The 26791-nt window shown below is 38.8% G+C and overlaps 1 protein-coding gene across 1 annotated transcript in view; it reads right to left on the minus strand.

Annotated features, from left to right (window-relative positions):
• The window catches only part of LOC103045428 (protein phosphatase 1 regulatory subunit 29), a 242976-nt gene that overhangs the window by 41392 nt on the left and 174793 nt on the right, over window positions 1-26791 (minus strand). Inside the window, exon 3 of the mRNA XM_022671688.2 lies at window positions 13801-13953. The gene's annotated coding sequence lies outside the window, so the exon portion shown is untranslated. The remainder of the gene's footprint in view (window positions 1-13800; window positions 13954-26791) is intronic.

Here is a 26791-nt window from a genome sequence, read left to right on the forward strand (position 1 = left end):
TGAAAACAAGGCACTGAGGAACTTTAAAAGTGTACAGATAGTTTATTAAAAACACTGTAACTTAAAGTAGTTTTCTGGTAGTACCACCATCTTAATAGTAAGTCATGATAACTTGAATAGGACAAATAGGTAGAATAGGGGAACAAATTATTAAAAAAATCAATGGAAATTATATTCATTCATGCTTGTCAGGTATTGTAACTACCTCTCAGTGCCTTGTTTTAAAGGTCAGGACCTTCAAAATTCTATCAATAATGTGTGGAGCTACTTTAACCCTTGTGTGGTGTTCGGGTCTGTGGGACCACTTTTCATTTTTCATCAAATGATACTAAAAATATATATTTTTCTAACTCAAACTCATTGGCATTGGCTCATTTTTTGGAAAAAACATATATCAAAACACATTTTCGATAAACACACACTGTATTTATTTGAGTGATTAGCTCAAACTATATCAGACAAACCAAGTCTCCCTGAAGCTGCGGGAGTCTCCCGCATTTGGGTAGTGGCTCCCTGATGCCCGCGAGTCACATATAATCTCCCGGAATTCAGAACGAGTGCCCCAAACGCGCACACAGGTGACAGACTTTTCTCTAATCGTGTGTGGGAAGGAGAGAGAGAAAACAGAGAGTGTTCTGATTGGCCTGTTCTCTGCAAAGAATCTGTGAGACAGCCAATCAGTTTTTAGTGTGGGCGGGCAGTGTTTTTCCTCCCTCCCAGACGGGAATTTTTCAGTGAGTGAGAGAAAGCAGATCATGGCAGAGGCAGGGCCTTCCAAAAAGAAAAAATATAAAACTCATTTCACCTCTGAATACTCCAAATATAATTAAAAAAAAAAGTTAATTAAATGAATTAAAATAAAAGTAAAGTTTCGTTATCCTTTGGTGTGTGTGGGGGGGGATAACCTCCCTGAAATCAACTTTTGCAACTTGGGATGTCTGCTATATAATCATAATCATCATCCATCTGAAGCAAACCATAAAATACAACTTAATGAAAGTGTCTTTAAATAAATATATTTGCTAATAAAACTGGTGTAAATTCATCAGCAGTAATTAGACTCACTGGACACTGATTGCTGTATAGTGTAAACATGCTGTCTAAAAAAAAAAAAGAACAAAAAAAAAAAAAAGAAAAAATGAATTCCGAGTTTGAGCTTGATTCACAGTGCGTGAAAGCAGCATGCTGCCACGGCTCATTCTGCTATTGTTTTGCTCCTTTCACTCCAGGGCGACGGTAGCAAACCTTCAGCGCCGTTTCCCGAACTAGGGCACTGACTGTCTTCAGGCATCAAGGAGAACGAGAGAGCGAGAGAGAGAGCAAAAGAGAGAGAGAGAGAGACGCTGAGGAAGGCAGAAACTAACAAAGAGCATGTACAGCTTTGAACATCCAAACCACACGTTTCCTTCATATACCCTGCCTGTCAGAAGTCTCACAGCTTCATTTAAAATGTCTTTTATTAAAAGGGAATGTGTATCTGGGTCAGCCACAAGAGGGAACGGTCACATTTTGATTAGCCACTGAATCCGTCACTGACCCTAAGGAATAGCACTTAGCTATTTTATGCTAACAGAAGGATTGTAGGCATCTTTTTTTTCGCTTACTAATCGAAAAAGTAACCAGAATCAGAATCAATTAATAGATACGACTTGGAGGGTTCCAAAAAGCAGCAATGTGTCTGTAAATCAAATCCAGCTAAAATCTAAAAGACATATAACATTACATATACTGTTCTGTCCTTAAATATTTGGACAGTGAAAAAATGTTAATGATTTGAATCTGTTTTGGTATGTTTTTTTCCCCTGGTTTTTCAGTTCCTCTTTCAGCTCTTATAACATTATTATATAAACGTAATTATATCAGATAGCTACATGCCATAAGCAATTTTACTCCAGAAGCCATATGGATGTTGGCGGTTTTAAGACTTAAATGTTACATAGAGTAAATAAGTGAACTAAACTTCAGTCAATCCTTTCTTTTAGTAAACTTTACTTCATTTCTGCATACAATATTACCTAATTACAACTACTTCATTATACAATATTACTCAAACTATGTTCGATACATAATATATTATAAATCCTGGAATTTAAATATTTTTAGTTAAAACACACATATTACAATGGATGGCATGTAATACATTCTTTTTAGTATACTAAAATGATCCATGTTTTGAGACAGTGAGACTTGGTCTGTTTACACAATAAATCTTTGAGATTATGTAAATATTTGAATGTGTTTTAACTAAAATTATATATAATAATTGTATAAATGAAGTAGTTGTAATTAGGTAATATTGTATGCAGAAATAAAGTAAAGTTTATTAAAAGAAAGGATTGATTCAGTAAAAATAAATGAAGTAAAGTTTAGTAAAAGAAAGGATTGATTCAGTAAAAATAAATGAAGTAAAGTTTACTAAAAGAAAGGATTGACTGAAGTTCAGTTCACTTATTTACTGTATGTAAGATTTAAGTCTAGAAACCGAGTTGAAGTTACTTAAATTTACATTAAATTAAATTTACTTAAAAAAAGCAAATGCAGAAAGTTACAAAACTTTTTTTTAGTAAATTTTATGCGTCATTTTTTTCCAGTGTAGATTTCTTCTTTTTTTGTCAGACTAATGACAGCCTGTTCCCCTTCCATTGGAAGCACATTTGACCATATGTTGTGGCTATGTTGAAGCAACAGTTTCCAAATGCAAATGCCACACCTGGGATCAACTCCAGACCTTTTACCTGATTAACTAAAGATGGATTAACGAGGGAAAAGCGCATGAAGCCAATAAAATAGCTTTTGAGATCATTTGTCCAATTACTTTTGAGCTCCTGACATGAGGGCTTTGTAGAAAAATGGTTGTAATTCCTAAATATTACATAGGAGATTTGTTCAATTTGTTCAACCCCTTGAATTAAAGGAGAACTCCGGTGTAAAATGGACTTTATTTGGTGTAGTAAAACATGACAAAAAGTACTTACCTTTGATGAAAAGCACACCTCTGGTCTCCCACAGCGTTTCGAGATCCAGAAATTTTACCTCCTTGCTAGAATCTGGAGAGCCTTAATATTTAAAACGAGGCATTAATAATTTAAAAAAAGTGCACAAGAAGCTTACTAAAACCACTGTTTGCATCCTATAATGCTAGCTTCAGCTCCGAGCGCCACCATCACTGTACTGATAATACCATAGACACATATATATATATATATATATATATATATATATATATATATATATATATATATATATTTATATATATATATATATATAAAAACTCTGCCTCAGCTCACACTCGAGAGAGAGACTTTGACTGGGGAGCGGAGGGCTGAGGCTGCGCGGACTCGTAGTCAGCACTTTAAAAAGAGACTATGAAACTCTAGAGCCCCATTGGGCCATAGTATGTTCTTTTGAGTTGTTTTTAGGTGTGGTTGAGGGCGTTAAAAGCCAATAAAGGTATGTTTTGAGTTCATTTAATCCCCGTGTCTGTGTATCTCTGTGTGCTTCCTCCTTCCGGGTCACAGTGGTCACGCCCCTAACCCCAGGGGCCTACCACAATATATATACGTAGACTCCGCATAGCCTGCCTACTGGCGCCGGGCTGCTACGCTATGCATTATAGGAGTTAACCAGTGTTTTTTAATAAGCTTCTTGTGCACTTTTTGTGCAAGTTATTAATGCCTTGTTTTAAATGTCAGGGCTCTCCAGATTCTAGCAAGGAGGTGTGGAGCTACTTAGAGTCTGGATAATGGTGGAAAAGGCGATTTATAAATCAGTGTTTGGACAAACCGTTAAAATTTCTGGATCTCTGAACGCTGTGGGAGAACGGAGGTGTGCTATTCATCAAAGGTAAGTACTTTTTATCATGTTTTACTACAACAAAAGTCCATTTTACACCAGAGTTCTCCTTTAAGCTTGAAAGTCTACACGTCATCTACTGTACATCTCATTTTTTTCATTTCAAACATAGCATACATCCAGTCTACTAGCAGAAGCCTTTTGACACCTAAAGCGTGAATGAATGAAGTTACACTTATAGAGCGCCTTTCGAGGAACCCAAGGACACCTTTACAATCTACACTACACACTACACTCCACTGAGTGCTCAACTAATACACACACACACAATTCGACGAGAAGTGGCAGCCAATCAAACACAGTGTACTCGCAAATGGAAGCGACCATGGAGGACTGCATTCACACACTTACTTACTCGTATACTCACACCCACTCCTATACACACCAGAGCAACCTCATTTCTATGGTTTTGGACTGTGGAGTAACTCACACAGAAATGGTGTGGAGGAAAATAAAATCTCCACCTTGGTAAAGACTTAAACCCAAGACCCCAGTACTAAGAGGTGAACCATCAAGCCATCAAGCCATCAAGCGTGTGGCACAAGTGAAGCGTCTAAACCAGGGGTGTCCAAACTTTTTTTTTGTTGGGGGCCAGAAGGAGAAATATATTTAAAGTCACGGGCCACAGACTCTGTAATAAAACAAATAATAAAATATACCACTTTAAATAATACATTTTCCTGATTATTTCATTAACACACCATTTTACTTGACTTACTATCTTTATCTTTGACAGTGTTGTGTAAACTAAAATAATAAATAAAACTATTGATGTTTTATTTCATGATGTCTTAAACTCCTTAATTACGGCAGCTTTTAGACTCCTTGGCCCGTTTTTCTGCGTTACAACTGTGCACTCTCTCTGCTTTTAGACTCTTTGGCCCGTTTTTCTGTGTTACAACTGTGCACTCTCTCTGCTTTTAGACTCTTTGTCCCGTTTTTCTGCGTTACAACTGTGCACTCTCTCTGCTTTTAGACTCTTTGGCCCGTTTTTCTGCGTTACAACTGTGCACTCTCTCTGCTTTTAGACTCTTTGGCCCGTTTTTCTGCGTTACAACTGTGCACGCTCTCTGCTTTTAGACTCTTTGGCCCGTTTTTCTGTGTTACAACTGTGCACTCTCTCTGCTTTAAGACTCTTTGGCCCGTTTTTCTGCGTTACAACTGCGCACCCTCTCCGCTTTTAGACTCTTTGGCCCGTTTTTCTGCACTACAACTGCACACTCTCTCCGCTTTTAGACTCTTTGGCCCGTTTTTCTGCGTTACAACTGCGCACTCCCTCCGCTTTTAGACTCTTTGGCTTGTTTCTGACACCTATAGCGTTCAAACTGTGAATCTCACATTATAAAAACCTGCTTAACAGCGGGCCAACTTTCATTCTATTTCTAAAATACCTCGAGGGCCGCTCCAAAAAAGGAAATGGGCCGCAAATGGCCCGCAGGCCGTAGTTTGGACACCCCTGGTCTAAACACAATGCCAACTTTAGAAGAATATAAAGTATAAAACCATATTTTAGTTTAACACTTTTTGTTTACTTCACATAATTACGCATAATTACATATGCGTTCCTTCATAGTAATGATTCAAATATTAACTTTTCCCATTTTCAACTCTAATGCTGGCCTACAGGGTCAAAAACGGACCAGCCCCTCCAGTTCCTTTGTCCCTCCATCATGCAAGACCCTCCAAGTATGAAAGACAAACATCTACTCCTCTTCTGTCTGTTCTGGCACCTGGGTGTCTGAATTGCAGAGTCGCTTGCCATCTTCAAACGCTGACTGAAATCTGTCTCTTTCAAGAGCATTTAATTCATCATTAATTAAAAGCTTGTGATCACACTTAAACGTCTTGCTTTGATTTATTTTTTTTTGAGTCACTTATGAGTAGGGTAGGGTTTAAATCTAGCTTCTGATGATTGTGGATCTTTTTTTTTTTTCAGGTATCAGTACTTTAAGGACTTCTGTATTTGTCAGGATCTAAAGGTGTTTTCAAACCTGAAGATTTGGACCAAAGTTTAAAGATTGTATTTTCTGTCATCATTTCCTGTGTGGGCTTCATAGCTCTATCCTTTACTTTGATTGGTTTGTAAAAAGGCGTGCCTCTGATGCAGTGATGTCAGTAACGCGTTACTTAGTAACGCGTTACTCTAATCTGACCCTTTTTTTCAGTAACGAGTAATCTAACGCGTTACTATTTCCAATCCAGTAATCAGATTAAAGTTACTTATTCAAGTCACTGTGCGTTACTCTCTCTCTCTCTCTCCACCTCACACACTCACACACACAGACACACACACACACACACCGTGCTGCCTTCACCACCCCACCTCCGCCTTCCCAAATCACACGCGTCTCGCTTCTGTTAATGAGGTACAACCACTGGTTTACTCACCGCACTCCCCTCTCTCTCTCTCGCGCTCGGCGTGTCTTTGGTTTCGCCTGTTCTCGTTTTTCCACCAGTTCTCGGGCTCCCTATCTCTTTATAAAGTCGTTTTTTCCCGGCCGCGTCCCAATTCATTAGCCGGCGGGGCAGCGGTCCGCACAGATCTGGCATCTTGGCATGTTCTCCTCCACCAGTCTTACACACTGCTTTTGGATAACTTCCTACCTTTTTGGCTCCTGGTGCAAAAAATTAAGCAGTTCAGCTTGGTGGTTTGATGGCTTGTGATCATCCATCTTCCTCTTGATTATATTTCAGAGGATTTTAATTTGGTAAAACTGAAAAAAGAAACTCATCATTTTTTTGTGGTCTCTTATTTTTTGTTTCAGAGCTGTAAGTGTAAGTGTAGGTAGTTACAGTAGTGACAGGTTTTATGCTGACTGACTGAAAACTCTCACATTTGAGAGCATTCCTCTGATTTCACCTCATCACTTTTGCAGTGAAAGTCCCTGAAAAGCCTGACTCTTTAAAAACTCATTGTCCAACTCCATTGTCCAAATGTCACGGTGTCACAGAACACACTCGACGCTATCAGAAGCGATGTCTCGGAATGCCTCATCAGTTCAGTTTGTCTAAATGGGTCTCTGTGAGAGGTGTCCCCGCGTCCTTCATGCTGAGATGGAACACCACAGATGTGGGCGAGGGACCACCTGCTGTGGTGAGATAATCAGCTTACGCATGTCTCTCTAGTCTGGGACACAGACAGCAGGGTGGAGTCCTGAACAAAGGCTCCGGGACAAAGTCCCCTGATTGAAATTGTGCACTCTCTCGACCTGTTTCACCCCGCGTCTCAGGAGAACTCTGGGGATTTTGACAGCATTTTGAGCAGTTGAATGAAAGGTTATTCTGACGGAGAAGGTAACAGTGATTGGTTACCTGTGGCACCTTAGATAGACCTTCATGCAATGCCTTGGAACATCTTTTGACCTCGATATAAATGATAGTAATATCTGGCTCTTCTTGCAGAATAATAATAATATACTTTTCACATTTGATCAACCATTCACTAAAATCTATATTAATGAAGCACAAAGTTGGATATTAACTACATTTTAGTATAAAGAACCAGTCAAAAATTAAAAAAAAAAAAAAAAGAGTTAGAACCTGAAACTGTTCTCCAACTGTCTTGGTGTCCTTCCGTTAAAATCCACTTTGTCTTGTTCTCTGTGGAATACTATAGGTCTCTCTTGTATATGAGTTGTATATGCATGCTGCATATGAAACTGTTTCTCAGCCTCCACTGTTTGCAGAAGCTAGTGAAAGAAAATCCTCAGAAATACGAGTTAATCAGAGACATGTAAAAGGTCGACGTCAACCAGTGAGTTCATGGCCTCGCCCACCTCGGCTCAGGACTGCAGTGTGCACAGGTGGTCCTGATCCTGAGTTAACGTTAGCTATCTTGTGTAAGTAACTATAGGTTTAAATCGGATCTCCGATTGATTTCACATTTTACAGAGACCTTAAATATACACTAGAGAAGCGCAGTTTGACAAGGTAGCACAACTCGACAGAAGTTAACGTTTCTTGACCGCAGGGACAGAGCCGCCTGGGCAGGCAGAGTCAGGGCTCGGCTCGCGGCTTTGATAACATTTCTCAGCCACAGGGCTGCTCGCCTGAAGTCTGACCTTAAGTGAAGTTTAAGGCTTAACTTTATCTTACACACAGTGCTGTATCTTCAACTAAGGCTGTATCTCTGAAAACCACTGCTGTTGCACCTTTTTATTAGAGGAGAACCTAACTGGGCACAACATCATGTTTTCTGACCTGTAGAAGAACTTTATTCAAGCTCATGCTCATGCTCAGAGGGAGTAAAATTGGCCCTGCTCCCTCTGGGTAGGTGGCGGGATGGCGCTCTCTCCCTACATCACTCCTAGGGTGATATCTGTAGCACAGGGCGTCTGTGAGCTGATGTATCAGAACCGAGTCGCTGCGCTTTCATCAGCAGCAGCTCGAAAAGAAGCGGTAGCTGACCTTTACATGTATCGGAGGAAGCATGTGTTAGTCTTCACCCTTCTGGTGTGTTGGGACATCACTAGTGATAGGGAGAGTCCTAATGAGTGGGTTGGGTAATTGGCCGTGTAAATTGGGGAGAAAATGGGAATAATTATAAAAAAAAAGAAAAAAAAAAGCCTAGTCTGGAAATGCATCTGTGTGATACGCAATTGACCGATGCACTTTAGATCACTAAAATAGGTCCCAATGTGTTTGTCTTATGTGCACTGGCACTCTTAATGGTTAACGTGAGCAGTACATTGATTAGCGATACACAAACAATGAGAAACAGATGAGCAAACAGCAGAGTTTACAACAATGCTGTCTGTGTGCTGTCGTCCCCGAAGTTGTATTCTCAAACAGTTGAATAAGCTGTGTAGAGTGTAGAGTGCAGAGCCCTGTTTGCTGACTGTATCACGGCCTGATTTCCAATAAACTGCTCAGAATATCAAACCCCTTCAGAACTGCCCTTTCTGATACAGCCAATACTCTGCTGGTTCCAATGCGAGGCCGAGGGGAAGAGAGAGGAGCATCAGAGGGATGCCAGTCTGCTCGTGGGTACTCGCAATAGGATTACGTGCATGGTGCATAAGTGTGTGTGTGATTTTATATACATAAAATCTTCATATTTACAATTTTATTTGGAAATAAATTCATACACAGGCATCATATTCACTTTTCTATATTTCTTAGACGCAAATTTTACGAGTTACATAATACTAAGCTTTGAAATGAGACGTACACGACATGGCCAGAGGTATATAACATAATTAAAGGAGACCTTCGGTATAAAATGGAATTTTGGAACAGTGGAAAAAGGGATTTATCGGGGCAAGTTATGCCCCATGTCTCCCGGTCTAAAGGGTGTTTGAATAAACTGTTACAATTTCTGACAGAGAAGGTAACAGTGATTGGTTACCTGTGGGACCTTAGATAGATAGTCCTTCATGGAATGCCTAGGAAAAAATTGCCCACTCTTGCCTGATTCTCTCAGTCACAAACAGCCTGCACTGTTTGTAGAAGCTAGTGAAAGAAAATCCTCAGAAATACGAGTTAATCAGAGAGATGTAAAAGGTTGATGTCAACCAGTGAGTTCATAGCCTCGCCCACCTCGGCTCAGGACTGCGGTGTGCACAGGTGGTCCTGATCTGAGGTGGAGCAGCTAGTAAACGTTAGCTATCTTGTGTAAGTAACTGTAGGTTTAAATCTCCGGTTGATTTTACATTTTACAGAGACCTTAAATCTACACTAGAGAAGCGCAGTTTGACAAGGTAGCACAACTCGACAGAAGTTGTAGTTGTGGCGGGCAGCCTAAGCTTGTCCCAGGGCATTGATAACGTTTCTTGACCGCAGGGTTGCTCGCCTGAAGTCTGACGTTAAGTGAAGTTTAAGGCTTAAATTTTCTTGATCTCAGAACGCTGAGCTATTCAAAGGTAAGTACTTTGTATCATGTTTTACTACATCAAAAGTCCATTTTACACCAGAGTTCTCCTTGTCAAAATGACAGTCAAAATGTCTTGATCTCATTTTCCACAAGAAGGGCAATGTCAATAGGACACTTTGTCTCTACCAATCTGGTAGCGCTGGCAAAAAAAAACAAAAAAAAAAAAACACACAACCCCACAGCATGATACAATACTACCACCACCATGCTTAACAGTGGGTATTGTGTTCTTGTGCTTGAATGCGTTTCCTTTACTCAAAACTACTCAACACATCAGTTTAAAATCAATGAAAAATCAATGAAAATTGGCGAGATTTTCCATTTTCCAGTTTTAGCAACATGCTTTAGACTAGTTGCTCACACTCCACTACCAATTCTATCCAATTTTCTTTATTATTTTATTGGAAGAAATTAAGAGACCACTTCAGCTTCTGAATCAGTTTATCTGCTTTTGCTATGTATAGGTTTATGTTTGAGTAAAATGAACATTGTTGTTTTATTCTATAAACTGCAGACAACATTTCTCCCAAATTTAAAAAAAAAAAAAAAAATCGGTTCTCCTCCACCAGTCTTACACACTGCTTTTGGATAACTTTATGCCTTTACTCCTGGTACAAAAATTCAAGCAGTTCAGTTTGATTTGATGGCTTGTGTTCATCCATCTTCCTGTTGAGTATATTTCAGAGACTTTCAATTTGGGAAAATCAAAGAATTTTCTCTCTTTATGTAAGTCCATTTAAAACATCTAGAGCATGAACCTACCACCACCATGCTTAAGAGCTGGTATAGTCTTCACATTAGCTCCTCTGTAAACATGGAGTACTTGTTTTTCTGTGTGATCTGTGGAATGATCAATTTTTTCCTTCTTTTGCATAACATTCGACACCACATTCATTTTTTGTTTGTTTATACGGCTGTATTATTTATATGTTTTTCCATTGTTTATTTTTACCCAGATCTCCAGCTTGTTCTGACGCTGTGTAGGCCTGGGCGGCCTAGTTAATCTCAGATCTTGAGGCCAGTGTGTGTGCGTGTGTGTGTGTGTGTGTGTGTGCGTGTGTGTGTGAGTGTGTGTGTGTGTGTGAGTGTGTCAGAGGGTGAGAGAGCTTGCTCAGTTCTGAACTATGCTAAACCACCCACACATGATCTGATAAGTCTCTAGTCTTTCTCTCTCTCTCTCTTTCTCTCTCTCTCTCTCTCTCTCTCTCTCTCTCTCTCTTGCCACAGTGATAACTACACACTACAGGCTGTGCCTATACACTCTATAGGAATACTGTACATAACAGCACACTGTGATCTATAAATACAGATTTAATGCAATCTACCATAGAAGCGATGTACAGCTCTGGAAAAAATAAGAGACCACTTAAAAATGATGAGTTTCTTAGATTTTATCAAATTAAAAACCTCTGGAATATAATCAAGAGGAAGATGGATGATCACAAACCATCAAACCAAACTGAACTGCTTGAATTGTTGCACCAGGAGTGCCATAAAGTTATCCAAAAGCAGCGTGTAAGACTGGTGGAGGAGAACATGATGCCAAGACGCATGAAAACTGTGATTAAAAGCCAGGGTTATTCCACCAAATATTGATTTCTGATCTCTTATAACTTTATGAATATGATAAATACTTTGCATTTCTTTGCATTATTTGAGGTCTGAAAGCTCTGCTTCTTTTTTCTTATTTCAGCCATTTCTCATTTTCTGCAAATAAATGCTCTAAATAACAATATTTTTATTTGGAATTTGAGAGAAATGTTTGTAGTTTATAGAATAAAACAACTATGTTCATTTTACCATTTTACCAGAGTTGTAGTTAAACAGGTCTAATTCTTCTGAAACCAAGGATTTCCAGTCAGTCTGGAAAATGTTACAAAGTCATTTCTAAAGCTTTGGGACTCCAGTGGACCAGAGTGAGAGCTATAATTCACAAATGGAGAAAACATTGAACACTGGTGAACCTTCTCAGGAGTGGCCGGCCGACTAAAATTACTCCAAAAGGGCATGGACAACTCATCCAAGAGGTCACAAAAGAACCCAGAACAGCATTTAAAGAACTGCAGCTCTCACTCACCTCAGTTAAGGTCAGTGTTAATGATTCAATAATAAGAAAGAGACTGGGTGAAAATTGTATCAATGGGAAAGTTCCAAGATATAAAACAAACACTGCTGATCAAAAACAACACAACAACCCATCTCACATTTACCAACAAACAACTTGATGATCTTGAGAACTTTGGGTAAATATTCTTTGGACTTATGTGACAAAAGTTGAACTTTTTGGAAGGTGTGTGTCCCGTTATATCTGGCGTAAAATTCAAAAACACATAAATTCAGAAAAAGAACATCATACTGAATGTAAAACATGGTGGTGGTAGTGTAATGGTCTGGGGCTGCTGGATAACTTGCTGTAATAGATGGAAACAAATTCTCCTCTCTACCAGACAATTTTAAAGGGGAAAATCCGGCCATTTGTTCGTGACCTCAAGCTCTGGTGTACTTGGGTTCTGCAGCAGGACAATGACCCAAAGCACACAAACACAAAGCCCACCTCTGAATGGCTTGAGATGCTATAGCATGATCTTAACCCTTGTGTGGTGTTAATATTTTTGTTACTCGTTTACTTTGTTACTTGTATTTAATTCAGCAAAATTAAGCAATTCTACATTAAAATGCTTTACACATGCTTGCTTCACCGAAATTGCAAGCAATATAAACAGCTTACATGGTTAATATTTGCCCTTTACCTTTCTTATGTTACATTTCTTTCAAAAAGTGCTACCCTTTTTTTTATTAGTTTTTTAATAAAATGTAAAAGAAAATGAATTAAACTCAAGATATGAGTAGAAAATTTGTTTACTTTCAAATTTACAAATGAAGCAATGTTTATTAGCCCTTGGCCAAACATACTGTATGTAATATAAATGTGTAGGGGGGGGGGGGGTGTACAGTGTGTGTTTATTGAAAATGTGTTTTGATATATGTTTTTAACAAAAAAATGAGCCAATGCCAATGAGTTTGAGTTAGAAAAAATATATTTTTTGTATCATTTGATGAAAAATGAAAACGGGTCCCACAGACCCGAACACCACACAAGGGTTAAACAGGAGGTTCATGCTCAAAGACCCTCAAATGCTGCTGAATTAAAACAATCCTGCAAAGAAGAGTGGACCAAAATTCCTCCACAGAGATGTGAAAGACTCGTTGCCAGTTATCAGTAAAGCTTGATTGCAGTTGTTGCCGCCAAGGGGCCAAAAATACTTTTTACACAGGGCTAGATTGTTTTTAATAAATAAAATTACCAATTAAAAAATAGCTTTTTATATTTACTCTGACTGATAATTGGAAAAACATATGCATGACAAAAAAGCAAAAACTAAATAAATTTGTAGGTGGCAAATACGTTTTCAGGACACTGCAGTAGGAGCTCAATTTCTATATTGTGCATCTTTGAGTGCATCTTCACAGACAGTGAATATAGCAGTGAATAAAGAAGGGATTGAACCCACAAACCCAGTCCCCTGTAGCTATGTGCACAAGCACCACCTGCAGCACCACTGTACCACCTGCTTTTCACCTCCAGGGAAAACCACTGCCAATAGAAAGGGATACAAGGAGGTCCAGCCAGTTGTACCTGATCTTATTTATGCTACAGTGAATGCCATCAAATCCTCACAACATGACTCATAACTCTACTGTAAACCCTATATACATACATACAGCACACCTAATATTTGGATAAATGGGTCTTATTCCCAAAACTAAAATTTAAAACATTGATACAATTGATACAATGCAGTGACGTTACCAGAACGTTTAAAAAAAAAAAACTATTAAATAGAAACGTTCTAAGAACATCCAGAAAACTTGACAGATTGTAATGTTCAGAAAATGTTCTACTAACCAAAAAATATAACTATAATTCTGGTAAAGCAGACAGTCCAAGACTAATACATTGCTAGGGTTTCACCCTAGACGGACGGAAGTTCGACAGACGGAAATGCCTGGTTGGAGCTGACAGAAAGGCTACAGTGACTCAGATTTAGTAACTCTGAATGATCAGCATACCCTACCTTAAAGCAGATGAGCTACAGCAGCAGAAGATAAGTTCCAGTTTTCTCAGCCGAGACCAGAAAGCTGAGGCTGCAGTGCTGCACTGGATCACCAAAACTCAACAGCTGAGACTGGAGCTGAGAGAAAAGTAATCAGGTGATGATCCTCGATTTCTGTTGAGGAAAAAAGATCAAGGTCAGAATTTCATGTACTTACAGAGCCCCTCATTTAACATCATGTAAAAAAAATAAAAAAAATAATGGGAATTAATTAAGGAGTGGGAATGAGTTAATTAAATTGTAGCTATTAAGGCATGGCCAAAAAAAACCTCTTACTTATTATATAATTATGCCATATCTCCCTGCAAGAGTCTCAAAAATATCAACATAATTAATTATGAGATAAAAATAAAAAGAAACCAGTTCACTAGTAATTCAATTAGTAATTTACAGAAAAGCAAGCTTTTTATTCTCAACTACATTTAATTAACTTGCTCCCACGCATTAGTAAGTCGTGGCCAAGCCTAAATGATCTCGTTCCCAAACCTTAATTATCTTGTTTCCTTTGCCTTAATTATTTCATTCCCACGCCTTAGGATCTCGTTCCCTTAATAAGGCGTAGACACTTTTTTTTTTTTTTTTACCCTTTTTCTCACATTCTCTTTTTAATTCTTCTAATCTATCTTTCTCATTTGCTCTTCTTTTTCTTTCTCTTTTTTCCATCCCTATCTCTTCCCCCTCTCTCTGTTTGTATTTCATTTTCTCCCTCTGTCCTTATACCTTTCCATGTCTGTTTCTTTTTCTCTACCTTTCTTTACTGTTTCTCTCTCTCTTCCTATCTATCTTTCTCTTTCTCACTCTCTCTCTTTTGCTCTCTCTGTCTATATTCTGGAGTAAACACATCTGCAGTGTGTAGTAAAAGCCCACGGGGGCCAAATCTGGCCGCTCTGTGAGAGCAGCGTTAATGTACGCGAAGGTGCCACAACACACCATAAACACATATAACACTGTACCGCACCAGCTGTACAACACCATATAGCATGCATACTGTATTTGCATACACACACATATACACATATATACTCACACACACATATACACAGTTGCAAGAAAAAGAATGTGAAACCTTTAGGATTATACTTGGATTTCTGCATAAATTGCAAACTAAATGTGTTCTGATCTTCAACTAAGTCACAACAATAGACAAACACTTAAACTAATATCACGCAAAAAAATATATGTTTGAATGGTTTTATTGAACACAACATGTTAACTGTAACACCAGACAGAGTGGAGTGATGCTAGCCGAGTCAAATGAACAGACTGGTTTATTAACAGGCTGATAAGCAGATTTTACAGAGATCAGAGCCAAACAAACAATAATCTCAAAAAATACCAAAGCCGTAGTCTTATAAACAGTCCGTGTTCGAAACCAAAAGACAGTCCAACCAAGCATTAAATCCAAGAGGGGCAAAACAAGAGACATAAAGCGATAAACCAGAAAAGAGGGTCGAAACGAGAAGGCACTAGAAAAATACACGAAAAGAAACGCTTAGTATGCAACCAAAGTCGACAATACCTCACGAAGATAGTTTACATAATGCAGCCTTGAATACAAAATACATGATGAGCATAACCCGGAACTTCCTCAGAACACAGGTGAATCTGTGCGTCGGAGCGTAACGTGAGTGGGCGTAGGAGAGCGACTAACGGTGACGTCATAAACCATAGGATTCTGGGAAATGGAGTCCGGTTGTGTGGAAGGAGAGTCAGGCTGCGTAACATTAACACAGTTGCAGTGCACAGTGCAGGGTGTCCAGATTCTGCAACAGCTTCTACCCCCAAGCCATCAGACTCCTCAACTGCAGAGACTGAACTGATGGTTTTTCTGTACATGCACACACACTCTTACCCCACTTACCCCAGAAAATGGAAAGCACTAAAAACCCTACTACCTCACTGGACTCTATTGCACACTGTGTAATAGAGTAATTACTACCTCACTGGTCTTTTTTGCACACTGCAAAATTTGCACACTGTCTTGTTATTTATTATTCTTTGTCTGTACGGTGTTGTATTGTCTGTCTGCACTTTTTGTACTGTTGCACTTATTGTATAGCTGAAATGACAATAAAAACCACTTTGACTTTGATCTTCTGCATTGTAGATTAATACTACTTATCCAAACTATGAAGAAAAGCGTTGTTTAGTGAAATCACTTAGTAGACAATAAAAATGTGTTAAACAAACCAGAATGTGTGTTATACTTTAGATTCTTCAAAGTAGCTCCTCTTGCTTAGATAAGACAGTTTTGCACATCTCTGCTGGATTTTCTCAGACAACTTTATAAGGTAGAGTCACCTGGAATTCAGGCTTTCAGTTAACAGCTGTGCTGAACTCATCAAGAGTTAATTACTATTTCTTGCCCTCCTAATGTGTTGTGTTGTGAAGAGGTAGAGTTGGTATAGCTCTATTTGAGTAATGTTCTAATCCAGATTATGATAAGAACTACTCAACTAAAGACAAGGTACTTTAAAAGAAAAAAGAAAAAAAAAAGAACTTCGAAAGTATCCTCAAGTGGAGTCGCAAAGACCATCAAAAACATTATGATGAAACTGGCACTCATCAGGACCTCCTCAGAAAAATAAGACCAAGAGTTTCCTCTGTTGTACAGGATAAGTTTATCAGAGCTACCAGCCAACTACAAGTTATCAGCACCACAGATAAGAGCATCTAAATGCTTCTTCACAGAGTATTTTGGTTTGTTTATCACTTTAAAGTTACTACATGATTCCTTATGTGTTCCTTCATAGTCTGATAGATCACTTCAATATTCATCTAAAAAATCTACTGCAGCATTTGTGATCAGAGATGCAGTGTGATCAGATGTATAGTGTGTGTGATCAGATGTATAGTGTGTGTGATCAGAGATGCAGTGTGTGATCAGATGTATAGTGTGTGTGATCAGATGTATAGTGTGTGTGATCAGATGTATAGTGTGTGTGATCAGAGATGCAGTGTATGATCAGATGTATAGTGTGTGTGATCAGATGTATAGTGTGTGTGATCAGATGTATAGTGTGTGTGATCAGATATGCAGTGTGTGATCAGATGTATAGTGTGTGTGATCAGAGATGCAGTGTGTGATCAGATGTATAGTGTGTGTGATCAGATGTATAGTGTGTGTGATCAGAGATGCAGTGTGTGATCAGATGTATAGTGTGTGTGATCAGATGTATAGTGTGTGTGATCAGATGTATAGTGTGTGTGATCAGATATGCAGTGTGTGATCAGATGTATAGTGTGTGTGATCAGATGTATAGTGTGTGTGATTAGATGTATAGTGTGTGTGATCAGAGATGCAGTGTATGATCAGATGTATAGTGTGTGTAATCAGATGTATAGTGTGTGTGATCAGATATGCAGTGTGTGATCAGATGTATAGTGTGTGTGATCAGATGTATAGTGTGTGTGATCAGAGATGCAGTGTGTGATTAGATGTATAGTGTGTGATCAGATGTATAGTGTGTGTGATCAGATGTATAGTGTGTGTGATTAGATGTATAGTGTGTGTGATCAGATGTATAGTGTGTGTGATCAGAGATGCAGTGTGTGATCAGATGTATAGTGTGTGTAATCAGATGTATAGTGTGTGTGATCAGATATGCAGTGTGTGATCAGATGTATAGTGTGTGTGATCAGATGTATAGTGTGTGTGATCAGAGATGCAGTGTGTGATTAGATGTATAGTGTGTGTGATCAGATGTATAGTGTGTGTGATCAGAGATGCAGTGTGTGATTAGATGTATAGTGTGTGATCAGATGTATAGTGTGTGTGATCAGAGATGCAGTGTGTGATCAGATGTATAGTGTGTGTGATCAGATGTATAGTGTGTGTGATCAGATATGCAGTGTGTGATCAGATGTATAGTGTGTGTGATCAGAGATGCAGTGTGTGATTAGATGTATAGTGTGTGATCAGATATGCAGTGTGTGTTTAGATGTATAGTGTGTGTGATCAGATATGCAGTGTGTGATCAGATGTATAGTGTGTGTGATCAGATATGCAGTGTGTGATTAGATGTATAGTGTGTGTGATCAGAGATGCAGTGTGTGATCAGATGTATAGTGTGTGTGATCAGATATGCAGTGTGTGATCAGATGTATAGTGTGTGTGATCAGATGTATAGTGTGTGTGATCAGATATGCAGTGTGTGATCAGATGTATAGTGTGTGTGATCAGAGATGCAGTGTGTGATTAGATGTATAGTGTGTGATCAGATGTATAGTGTGTGTGATCAGATATGCAGTGTGTGTTTAGATGTAAAGTGTGTGTGATCAGAGATGCAGTGTGTGATCAGATGTATAGTGTGTGTGATCAGATATGCAGTGTGTGATTAGATGTATAGTGTGTGTGATCAGAGATGCAGTGTGGGATCAGATGTATAGTGTGTGTGATCAGATGTATAGTGTGTGTGTGATCAGAGATGCAGTGTGTGATTAGATGTATAGTGTGTGATCAGATGTATAGTGTGTGTGATCAGATGTATAGTGTGTGTGATCAGATATGCAGTGTGTGATCAGATGTATAGTGTGTGTGATCAGAGATGCAGTGTGTGATTAGATGTATAGTGTGTGATCAGATGTATAGTGTGTGTGATCAGAGATGCAGTGTGTGATCAGATGTATAGTGTGTGTGATCAGATGTATAGTGTGTGATTAGATGTATAGTGTGTGTGATCAGATGTATAGTGTGTGATTAGATGTATAGTGTGTGTGATCAGATGTATAGTGTGTGATCAGATGTATAGTGTGTGTGATCAGATGTATAGTGTGTGATTAGATGTATAGTGTGTGTGATCAGATGTATAGTGTGTGATCAGATGTATAGTGTGTGTGATCAGATGTATAGTGTGTGATCAGATGTATAGTGTGTGTGATCAGATGTATAGTGTGTGATTAGATGTATAGTGTGTGTGATCAGAGATGCAGTGTGTGATCAGATGTATAGTGTGTGTGATCAGATGTATAGTGTGTGTGATCAGATATGCAGTGTGTGATCAGATGTATAGTGTGTGTGATCAGATGTATAGTGTGTGTGATCAGAGATGCAGTGTGTGATTAGATGTATAGTGTGTGTGATCAGATGTATAGTGTGTGTGATCAGATGTATAGTGTGTGATCAGATGTATAGTGTGTGTGATCAGATGTATAGTGTGTGATTAGATGTATAGTGTGTGTGATCAGAGATGCAGTGTGTGATCAGATGTATAGTGTGTGTGATCAGATGTATAGTGTGTGTGATCAGATATGCAGTGTGTGATCAGATGTATAGTGTGTGTGATCAGATGTATAGTGTGTGTGATCAGATATGCAGTGTGTGATCAGATGTATAGTGTGTGTGATCAGAGATGCAGTGTGTGATTAGATGTATAGTGTGTGATCAGATGTATAGTGTGTGTGATCAGATATGCAGTGTGTGTTTAGATGTAAAGTGTGTGTGATCAGAGATGCAGTGTGTGATCAGATGTATAGTGTGTGTGATCAGATATGCAGTGTGTGATTAGATGTATAGTGTGTGTGATCAGAGATGCAGTGTGGGATCAGATGTATAGTGTGTGTGATCAGATGTATAGTGTGTGTGTGATCAGAGATGCAGTGTGTGATTAGATGTATAGTGTGTGATCAGATGTATAGTGTGTGTGATCAGATGTATAGTGTGTGTGATCAGATATGCAGTGTGTGATCAGATGTATAGTGTGTGTGATCAGAGATGCAGTGTGTGATTAGATGTATAGTGTGTGATCAGATGTATAGTGTGTGTGATCAGATATGCAGTGTGTGTTTAGATGTAAAGTGTGTGTGATCAGAGATGCAGTGTGTGATCAGATGTATAGTGTGTGTGATCAGATATGCAGTGTGTGATCAGATGTATAGTGTGTGTGATCAGAGATGCAGTGTGTGATCAGATGTATAGTGTGTGTGATCAGATGTATAGTGTGTGATTAGATGTATAGTGTGTGTGATCAGATGTATAGTGTGTGATTAGATGTATAGTGTGTGTGATCAGATGTATAGTGTGTGATCAGATGTATAGTGTGTGTGATCAGATGTATAGTGTGTGATTAGATGTATAGTGTGTGTGATCAGATGTATAGTGTGTGATCAGATGTATAGTGTGTGTGATCAGATGTATAGTGTGTGATCAGATGTATAGTGTGTGTGATCAGATGTATAGTGTGTGATTAGATGTATAGTGTGTGTGATCAGAGATGCAGTGTGTGATCAGATGTATAGTGTGTGTGATCAGATGTATAGTGTGTGTGATCAGATATGCAGTGTGTGATCAGATGTATAGTGTGTGTGATCAGATGTATAGTGTGTGTGATCAGAGATGCAGTGTGTGATTAGATGTATAGTGTGTGTGATCAGATGTATAGTGTGTGTGATCAGATGTATAGTGTGTGATCAGATGTATAGTGTGTGTGATCAGATGTATAGTGTGTGATTAGATGTATAGTGTGTGTGATCAGAGATGCAGTGTGTGATCAGATGTATAGTGTGTGTGATCAGATGTATAGTGTGTGTGATCAGATATGCAGTGTGTGATCAGATGTATAGTGTGTGTGATCAGATGTATAGTGTGTGTGATCAGAGATGCAGTGTGTGATTAGATGTATAGTGTGTGTGATCAGATGTATAGTGTGTGTGTGATCAGAGATGCAGTGTGTGATTAGATGTATAGTGTGTGATCAGATGTATAGTGTGTGTGATCAGAGATGCAGTGTGTGATCAGATGTATAGTGTGTGTGATCAGATGTATAGTGTGTGATTAGATGTATAGTGTGTGTGATCAGATGTATAGTGTGTGATTAGATGTATAGTGTGTGTGATCAGATGTATAGTGTGTGTGATCAGAGATGCAGTGTGTGATCAGATGTATAGTGTGTGTGATCAGATGTATAGTGTGTGTGATCAGATGTATAGTGTGTGATCAGATGTATAGTGTGTGTGATCAGATGTATAGTGTGTGATCAGATGTATAGTGTGTGTGATCAGATGTATAGTGTGTGTGATCAGAGATGCAGTGTGTGATCAGATGTATAGTGTGTGTGATCAGATGTATAGTGTGTGTGATCAGATATGCAGTGTGTGATCAGATGTATAGTGTGTGTGATCAGAGATGCAGTGTGTGATCAGATGTATAGTGTGTATGATCAGATGTATAGTGTGTGTGATCAGAGATGCAGTGTGTGATCAGATGTATAGTGTGTGTGATCAGATGTATAGTGTGTGTGATCAGATGTATAGTGTGTGTGATCAGATATGCAGTGTGTGATCAGATGTATAGTGTGTGTGATCAGAGATGCAGTGTGTGATTAGATGTATAGTGTGTGATCAGATGTATAGTGTGTGTGATCAGATGTATAGTGTGTGTGATCAGATATGCAGTGTGATTAGATGTATAGTGTGTGTGATCAGATGTATAGTGTGTGTGATCAGATGTATAGTGTGTGTGATCAGATGTATAGTGTGTGATCAGATGTATAGTGTGTGTGATCAGATGTATAGTGTGTGTGATCAGATGTATAGTGTGTGTGTGATCAGATGTATAGTGTGTGTGATCAGATGTATAGTGTGTGTGATCAGATGTATAGTGTGTGTGATCAGATGTATAGTGTGTGTGATCAGATGTATAGTGTGTGTGATCAGAGATGCAGTGTGTGACGCCGCTGTGTCTGTAGTGATGCGGGTGCCGGAGTGATCTCCTCCGGTTGGTCTGCTCTGTCCGAGGCTGGTTTAACAGCTCTGTAATGAAATCTTCTGGAGGTAGGCTCTCTAGAAAAACATTAATATTGAACATCTCCAATCTCGTAAGCGATGAGCTTAAAGTGCAATAAGCTCCGCCAGTCGAGGCCTGAGGCGAAGCTTTCCAAAAGTACCCCCATTTCTTCAAGTGCTTCTCCATATTACACACTTCCTAGAACAAACTGAACTGTGCTGCGGCGCCTACAGCTAGAGCAGTGCTCCAGTTCCCCATCAGAATCAGCATTTCATTTCATTTGTCGTACATGATACAGATAAAAGCATGTAGGCATCTTTTCATGTTATAACACAGTTTTAGAACACTGGCAGTATCTAAATGTGTTGTACTATAGGTTTCAATGGGGCTCAATGGCCATTATCTGTTTAATTTTTGAGAAAAGTACTAACAAAGGACTGCTTTACACCTGCCTTAATGGTGCCTCTTGGGTGAACTGATCATAAATGAATTAAAAAAAAAATAATAAATCATCTTAACCTCCTCATTGGTGTGCATTTTTAACTTTCCTAGCTATTTGGGATCATTACAAAACAAGTATAAAATCTTAATTTTGTGTTTGCACAAGAAATCGTTTTTATAAAAATGTCCAATGTCCTCATATGGGGACAGGAAATTATTTTAACATTTAAAAATGATCCTTGCCATTTGGGATCAGAAGGACTCAATTAGTCTAAAACCTACATTTTAGCTATGTACAATAAGTACACAAACTACAGGGGTTGGACAAACGAAACTGAAACACCTGTCATCATTTTAGTGTGGGAGGTTTCATGGCTAAATTGGAGCAGCCTGGTGGCCAATCTTCATTAATTGCACATTATTGCACCAGTAAGAGCAGTGTGAGTGTGAAAGTTCAAATAGCAGGGTACGAGCACAGTTCTGCTCAAAATATTGCAATGCACACAACATTATGGGGGACATACCAGAGTTCAAAAGAGGACAAATTGTTGGTGCACGTCTTGCTGACGCATCTGTGACCAAGACAGCAAGTCTTTGTGATGCATCAAGAGCCACGGTATCCAGGGTAATGTAATCATACCACCAAGAAGGACCAACCACATCCAACAGGATTAACTGTGGACGCTGTAAGAGGAAGCTGTCTGAAAGGGATGTTCGGGTGCTAACCCGGATTGTATCCAAAAAACATAAAACCACGGCTGATCAAATCACGACAGAATTCAATGTGCACCTCAACTCTCCTGTTTCCACCAGAACTGTGTTACCACAATAAATTATTGTGGTCTAAAACCAGGTTTCAGTTTCATTGTCCAACCCCTATAGTTGTAAACATAAATTTGGATGAGAATTTTTCCTTACCCAGGTTTTGTCTAGACTGGCTGTAGAAACTTGTGACTAGGATTCCCACTATCTTATTTTCAATCAATGAAGTGTAATTTTGCCATGTGACCACTTCCAATAGTACCAACAGTGTCTCCATATGAGTCCAAAGGGTCAACATTAAAAAAAAAAAAGGATCATGGTGCCAAGAAGCAGAAATGTAAAGTATCTAGTTTAAATATCTTTTTTTTTTTTTGCTTTGGTATCTAAATTGTATACAAATTGTATACAATATTCAGTACTGTTGTGCTTAATACATTTTTATCTGAATAACACCAAATAAACATAATTATACAGCTTTATCCAATCTTATACTGAGTATTTTATTTACATTTTTTATATATACATAATGAAAAGCTTAGACTTAAGAAGCAAAAAATATGATTAATCTTGATTTTTTTTTTTATTTGATTGACCCACACATTTTAGTCAAATATTAGATTGTTCTTGGATCACTATTTTGTAATGCTTCGACTTTAGTGGTGGCTTTTATTTTTATACAGTCAGTTTATTATTATTATTTACTTAGTTTATTTAGTTACTGACATTTATTTTGACATTATTGTTTTACATTTCGTCTGTGCTCTCAGTATGGGCCTTATTGGGGTAGGCGTCATATAACACTAAATATAAACAACTAGTACTTGTTACTTGTTGTAACTGTCCTCAATATAAATGAATAGAGACCTAGGTTTGCCCTAATGCACTGAAGGGCCAGAACATAGTGGGGACCGAACCCTGACTTTTGTTTCCTGTACAAATTAAAAATTTAAAGTCTACCATTACTTTATTTTACTTTGCCAGTACATTTTCTATTTTCCGTCAATTAGACGTAAGGTTTCTTTCTAATTACGGCCATGTTTAATGTTTGCGAGGTGTTCTGCTAATCTGTTTTTTTGCAATAGCTGTATTTCCATTTAGTCCAGCTCCGCAGAGACCCCCGGAGTCATGTAGACATGTGTGTAAGTGTTGGGGGGGGGGTTTAAAGCAGAGGTGGGGAGGAGGATGTTTCCCGCAGAGAGCTGGAGGAGAGCTGCTGGTTTGCTGCAGCATGATAAAACACACCTCAGAGAGGATAAGCCCTGCTTAATCTCCTCGCCTGCCATTTTTCAATTACAAGAAAGGGGGAGCCAGGGAGGTGAGGAGGAGACGGGGGGCAGGAGGAGGGCGGTGGGATTACAAGGATATTTGGACTCTTAGATTGAAGACGAAAACAAATTGAGGTTCCCAGCACGGAGGGACCCGGTAGGCCAGAGTGACAGGCAGTTAGATTTTGTAAGCCTGTACACACATACCGACACACAAACACATACACACACACACACACATACTGGCAAATATGGTTTATGAGGACACCTGACTCAGTACCAGCTTAAAGGGACATCTCTTTTTACTTATGCTATCGGTGTGCAAGTAACAAAGAAAAGGGTTTCCTAGCAAATGTTATATGTGACACAGACATAAACACAGATCCACAGATCCTGCACACATGTAGGTTACCAAAGCTGACATCCCAGCTGTCCCCATTAATTAATGCTCAGTTGGCGATAAATCTGGCAGACTAAAAAAGAAATGTTGCAATCTGGCACAGGCATTCCTGGGAATCCCTTGTTGGGTAAGCATGAATTATCTTGCTTAAAATATCAGTTGGGGGCCCTGCAATGAGAGACAATATATGTCCTGCACATATCAATGAGCTGTTAGTGTCCCTCATATCACTACTAGGGGTGACTGAGTGTCACATAGAAGGGCTCCCTAAATCATCACACTAGAAGATGGAGGCAGTATGTCAATCTACAGTTAAGGCATCCTCAAACCAAATCATTGTTAGATCCTAACCCTAGAACACTAATGTTAGAATTAGTAACACCACCATTAACGTTGGATATACACTGTATGTGTAAGTTTTGGAACCCTTCATTAATTTTACATATTTTAAACATTCAATATCAGATAAAATAAAAAAGGTACCATAAATGACCCTATAAAAAAGCAGATTTTCTTTGGAAAATCAGGTAATCCTTAACAGGTAATGTCCTAACAAAAAAAGACAATGCTGCTGGGAGCTTGGTCTTTGGTCCACCCATTCCTGAGACATGTGAGCACCTGATTTAAACACACTAACACTATCATCAGATAAATTACACCCATATATAGAATATGTTACACTTTATCACTAACGTCAGATGAAAATCACCTGAACACATGCCCCCTGAAAAAAAAACATAGATTGGAGGAGTAAATCAACCATAGCATTAATGACATCAATGAGCGCCCTGAAGCTCCCCAAAGTCCCATGCAACTCAGACAGTAGAAACACAATGAAAATCACATGACAAAATAGCATTCTAGGATTAAACAGAGCCTGTATTTGTCACTAAAGACAATAGAGGTCCAGTTTGTAGCAGTCCAGGTTTTGCAGGTTGTGCATTTTACCCCCTCTTAAAGTCTTTAAACTGGTCATAATGACTACCAAGGGCATCGTTGAGGCAGGTTTAGCAGACAAGTATCTCTCACTATTAAAAAGTTTGTTGTTAGTGTTAGTTTATTTGTGTAGTAGTAGATTGGGTATTGCTACCAAGTGGCTTCTGTGGTACCTCATGTAGTTGGTTTGGTGTTATTACTGTATTTGTATCCTTGTTACATTTTATATTCATTCTTAAGGGTAAAAGAAATCCTAAAAATGTGTTGCAACCTGGAAACTGTATGTGTTCGTCCAAGGAATAATTGGGAACCAGGCCTCAATCTTGCAATCAGATCAACCAATCTGCAGCTGAAATAGTGTCAGCATCTCAAATACTGCTGAATGAAGTAGCTCCCTACTGGAAAAAAAACAGCTCATACCAGCTAAAGCTGGTCAAGCTGGTTGACCAGCTTTACCAGCTTAAGCTGTGTTTTGGAACCTGGTAACTGGTTTCTAGCTGGTAACTGGTTTCTAGCTGGTAATTGGTTCATAGCTGGTCAGAACATCTAAAACCAGCTTGTAGATGGTCTGTACCTGGTAACTGGTCCATAGCTGGTCAGAACATCATCAACCAGCTTGTAGCTGGTCTGTACCTGGTAACTGGTGTATAGCTGGTTAGAACATCTAAAACCAGCTTGTTGCTGGTTTGTACCTGGTAACTGGTTTCTAGCTGGTAATTGGTTCATAGCTGGTCAGAACATCTAAAACCAGCTTGTATCTGGTTTGCACCTGGTAACTGGTTTCTAGCTGGTAACTGGTGTATAGCTGGTCAGAACATCTAAAACCAGCTTGTTGCTGGTCTGTACCTGGTAACTGGTAGCTGGTTTTAGACGTTCTGACCAGCTATGAACCAGTTACCAGCTAGAAACCAGTTACCAGGTTCCAAAACACAGCTTAAGCTGGTAAAGCTGGTCAACGAGGAATCCCCTTCCATACTAAAGCAATTTGAAGTAATAATCTTGGAACAAATGTATAGAAAAATGGGAATTTTCTTCAATACACAGGATAAATGCATGACTGACTCAAAATATACCACCCAGTAGCAGCTGCACAATGTCAAAACAATGTTAAAAAGAATTCCCAGTGCCAGTTCCGGAGATTCCGTGCGTTAAACTTGTTTTTTTTTCCACTCTATCCCACCTGATGCACCACAGAAGGAGCTTGTAAATCAGTTACTGAGCTGAATGAGATGTGCTAGACTGGGAATACAGAGTGCATTATAGTGTGGGATACCCAGATATTGGGACCTGTATTGGGAATTCTAGATTTAATAAAACTCTTTTTTACTGGCAAATGGAATTCTGATGTTCCACTGTTCCATTACAGGTATAAATATGAACATATTTATTAAAATAAAAAAAGAACAGTTGTGCATTTAGTGCATT

The sequence above is a fragment of the Astyanax mexicanus genome, chromosome 19 (genome assembly GCF_023375975.1).
Source record: "Astyanax mexicanus isolate ESR-SI-001 chromosome 19, AstMex3_surface, whole genome shotgun sequence".
Taxonomy (NCBI): domain Eukaryota; kingdom Metazoa; phylum Chordata; class Actinopteri; order Characiformes; family Acestrorhamphidae; genus Astyanax; species Astyanax mexicanus.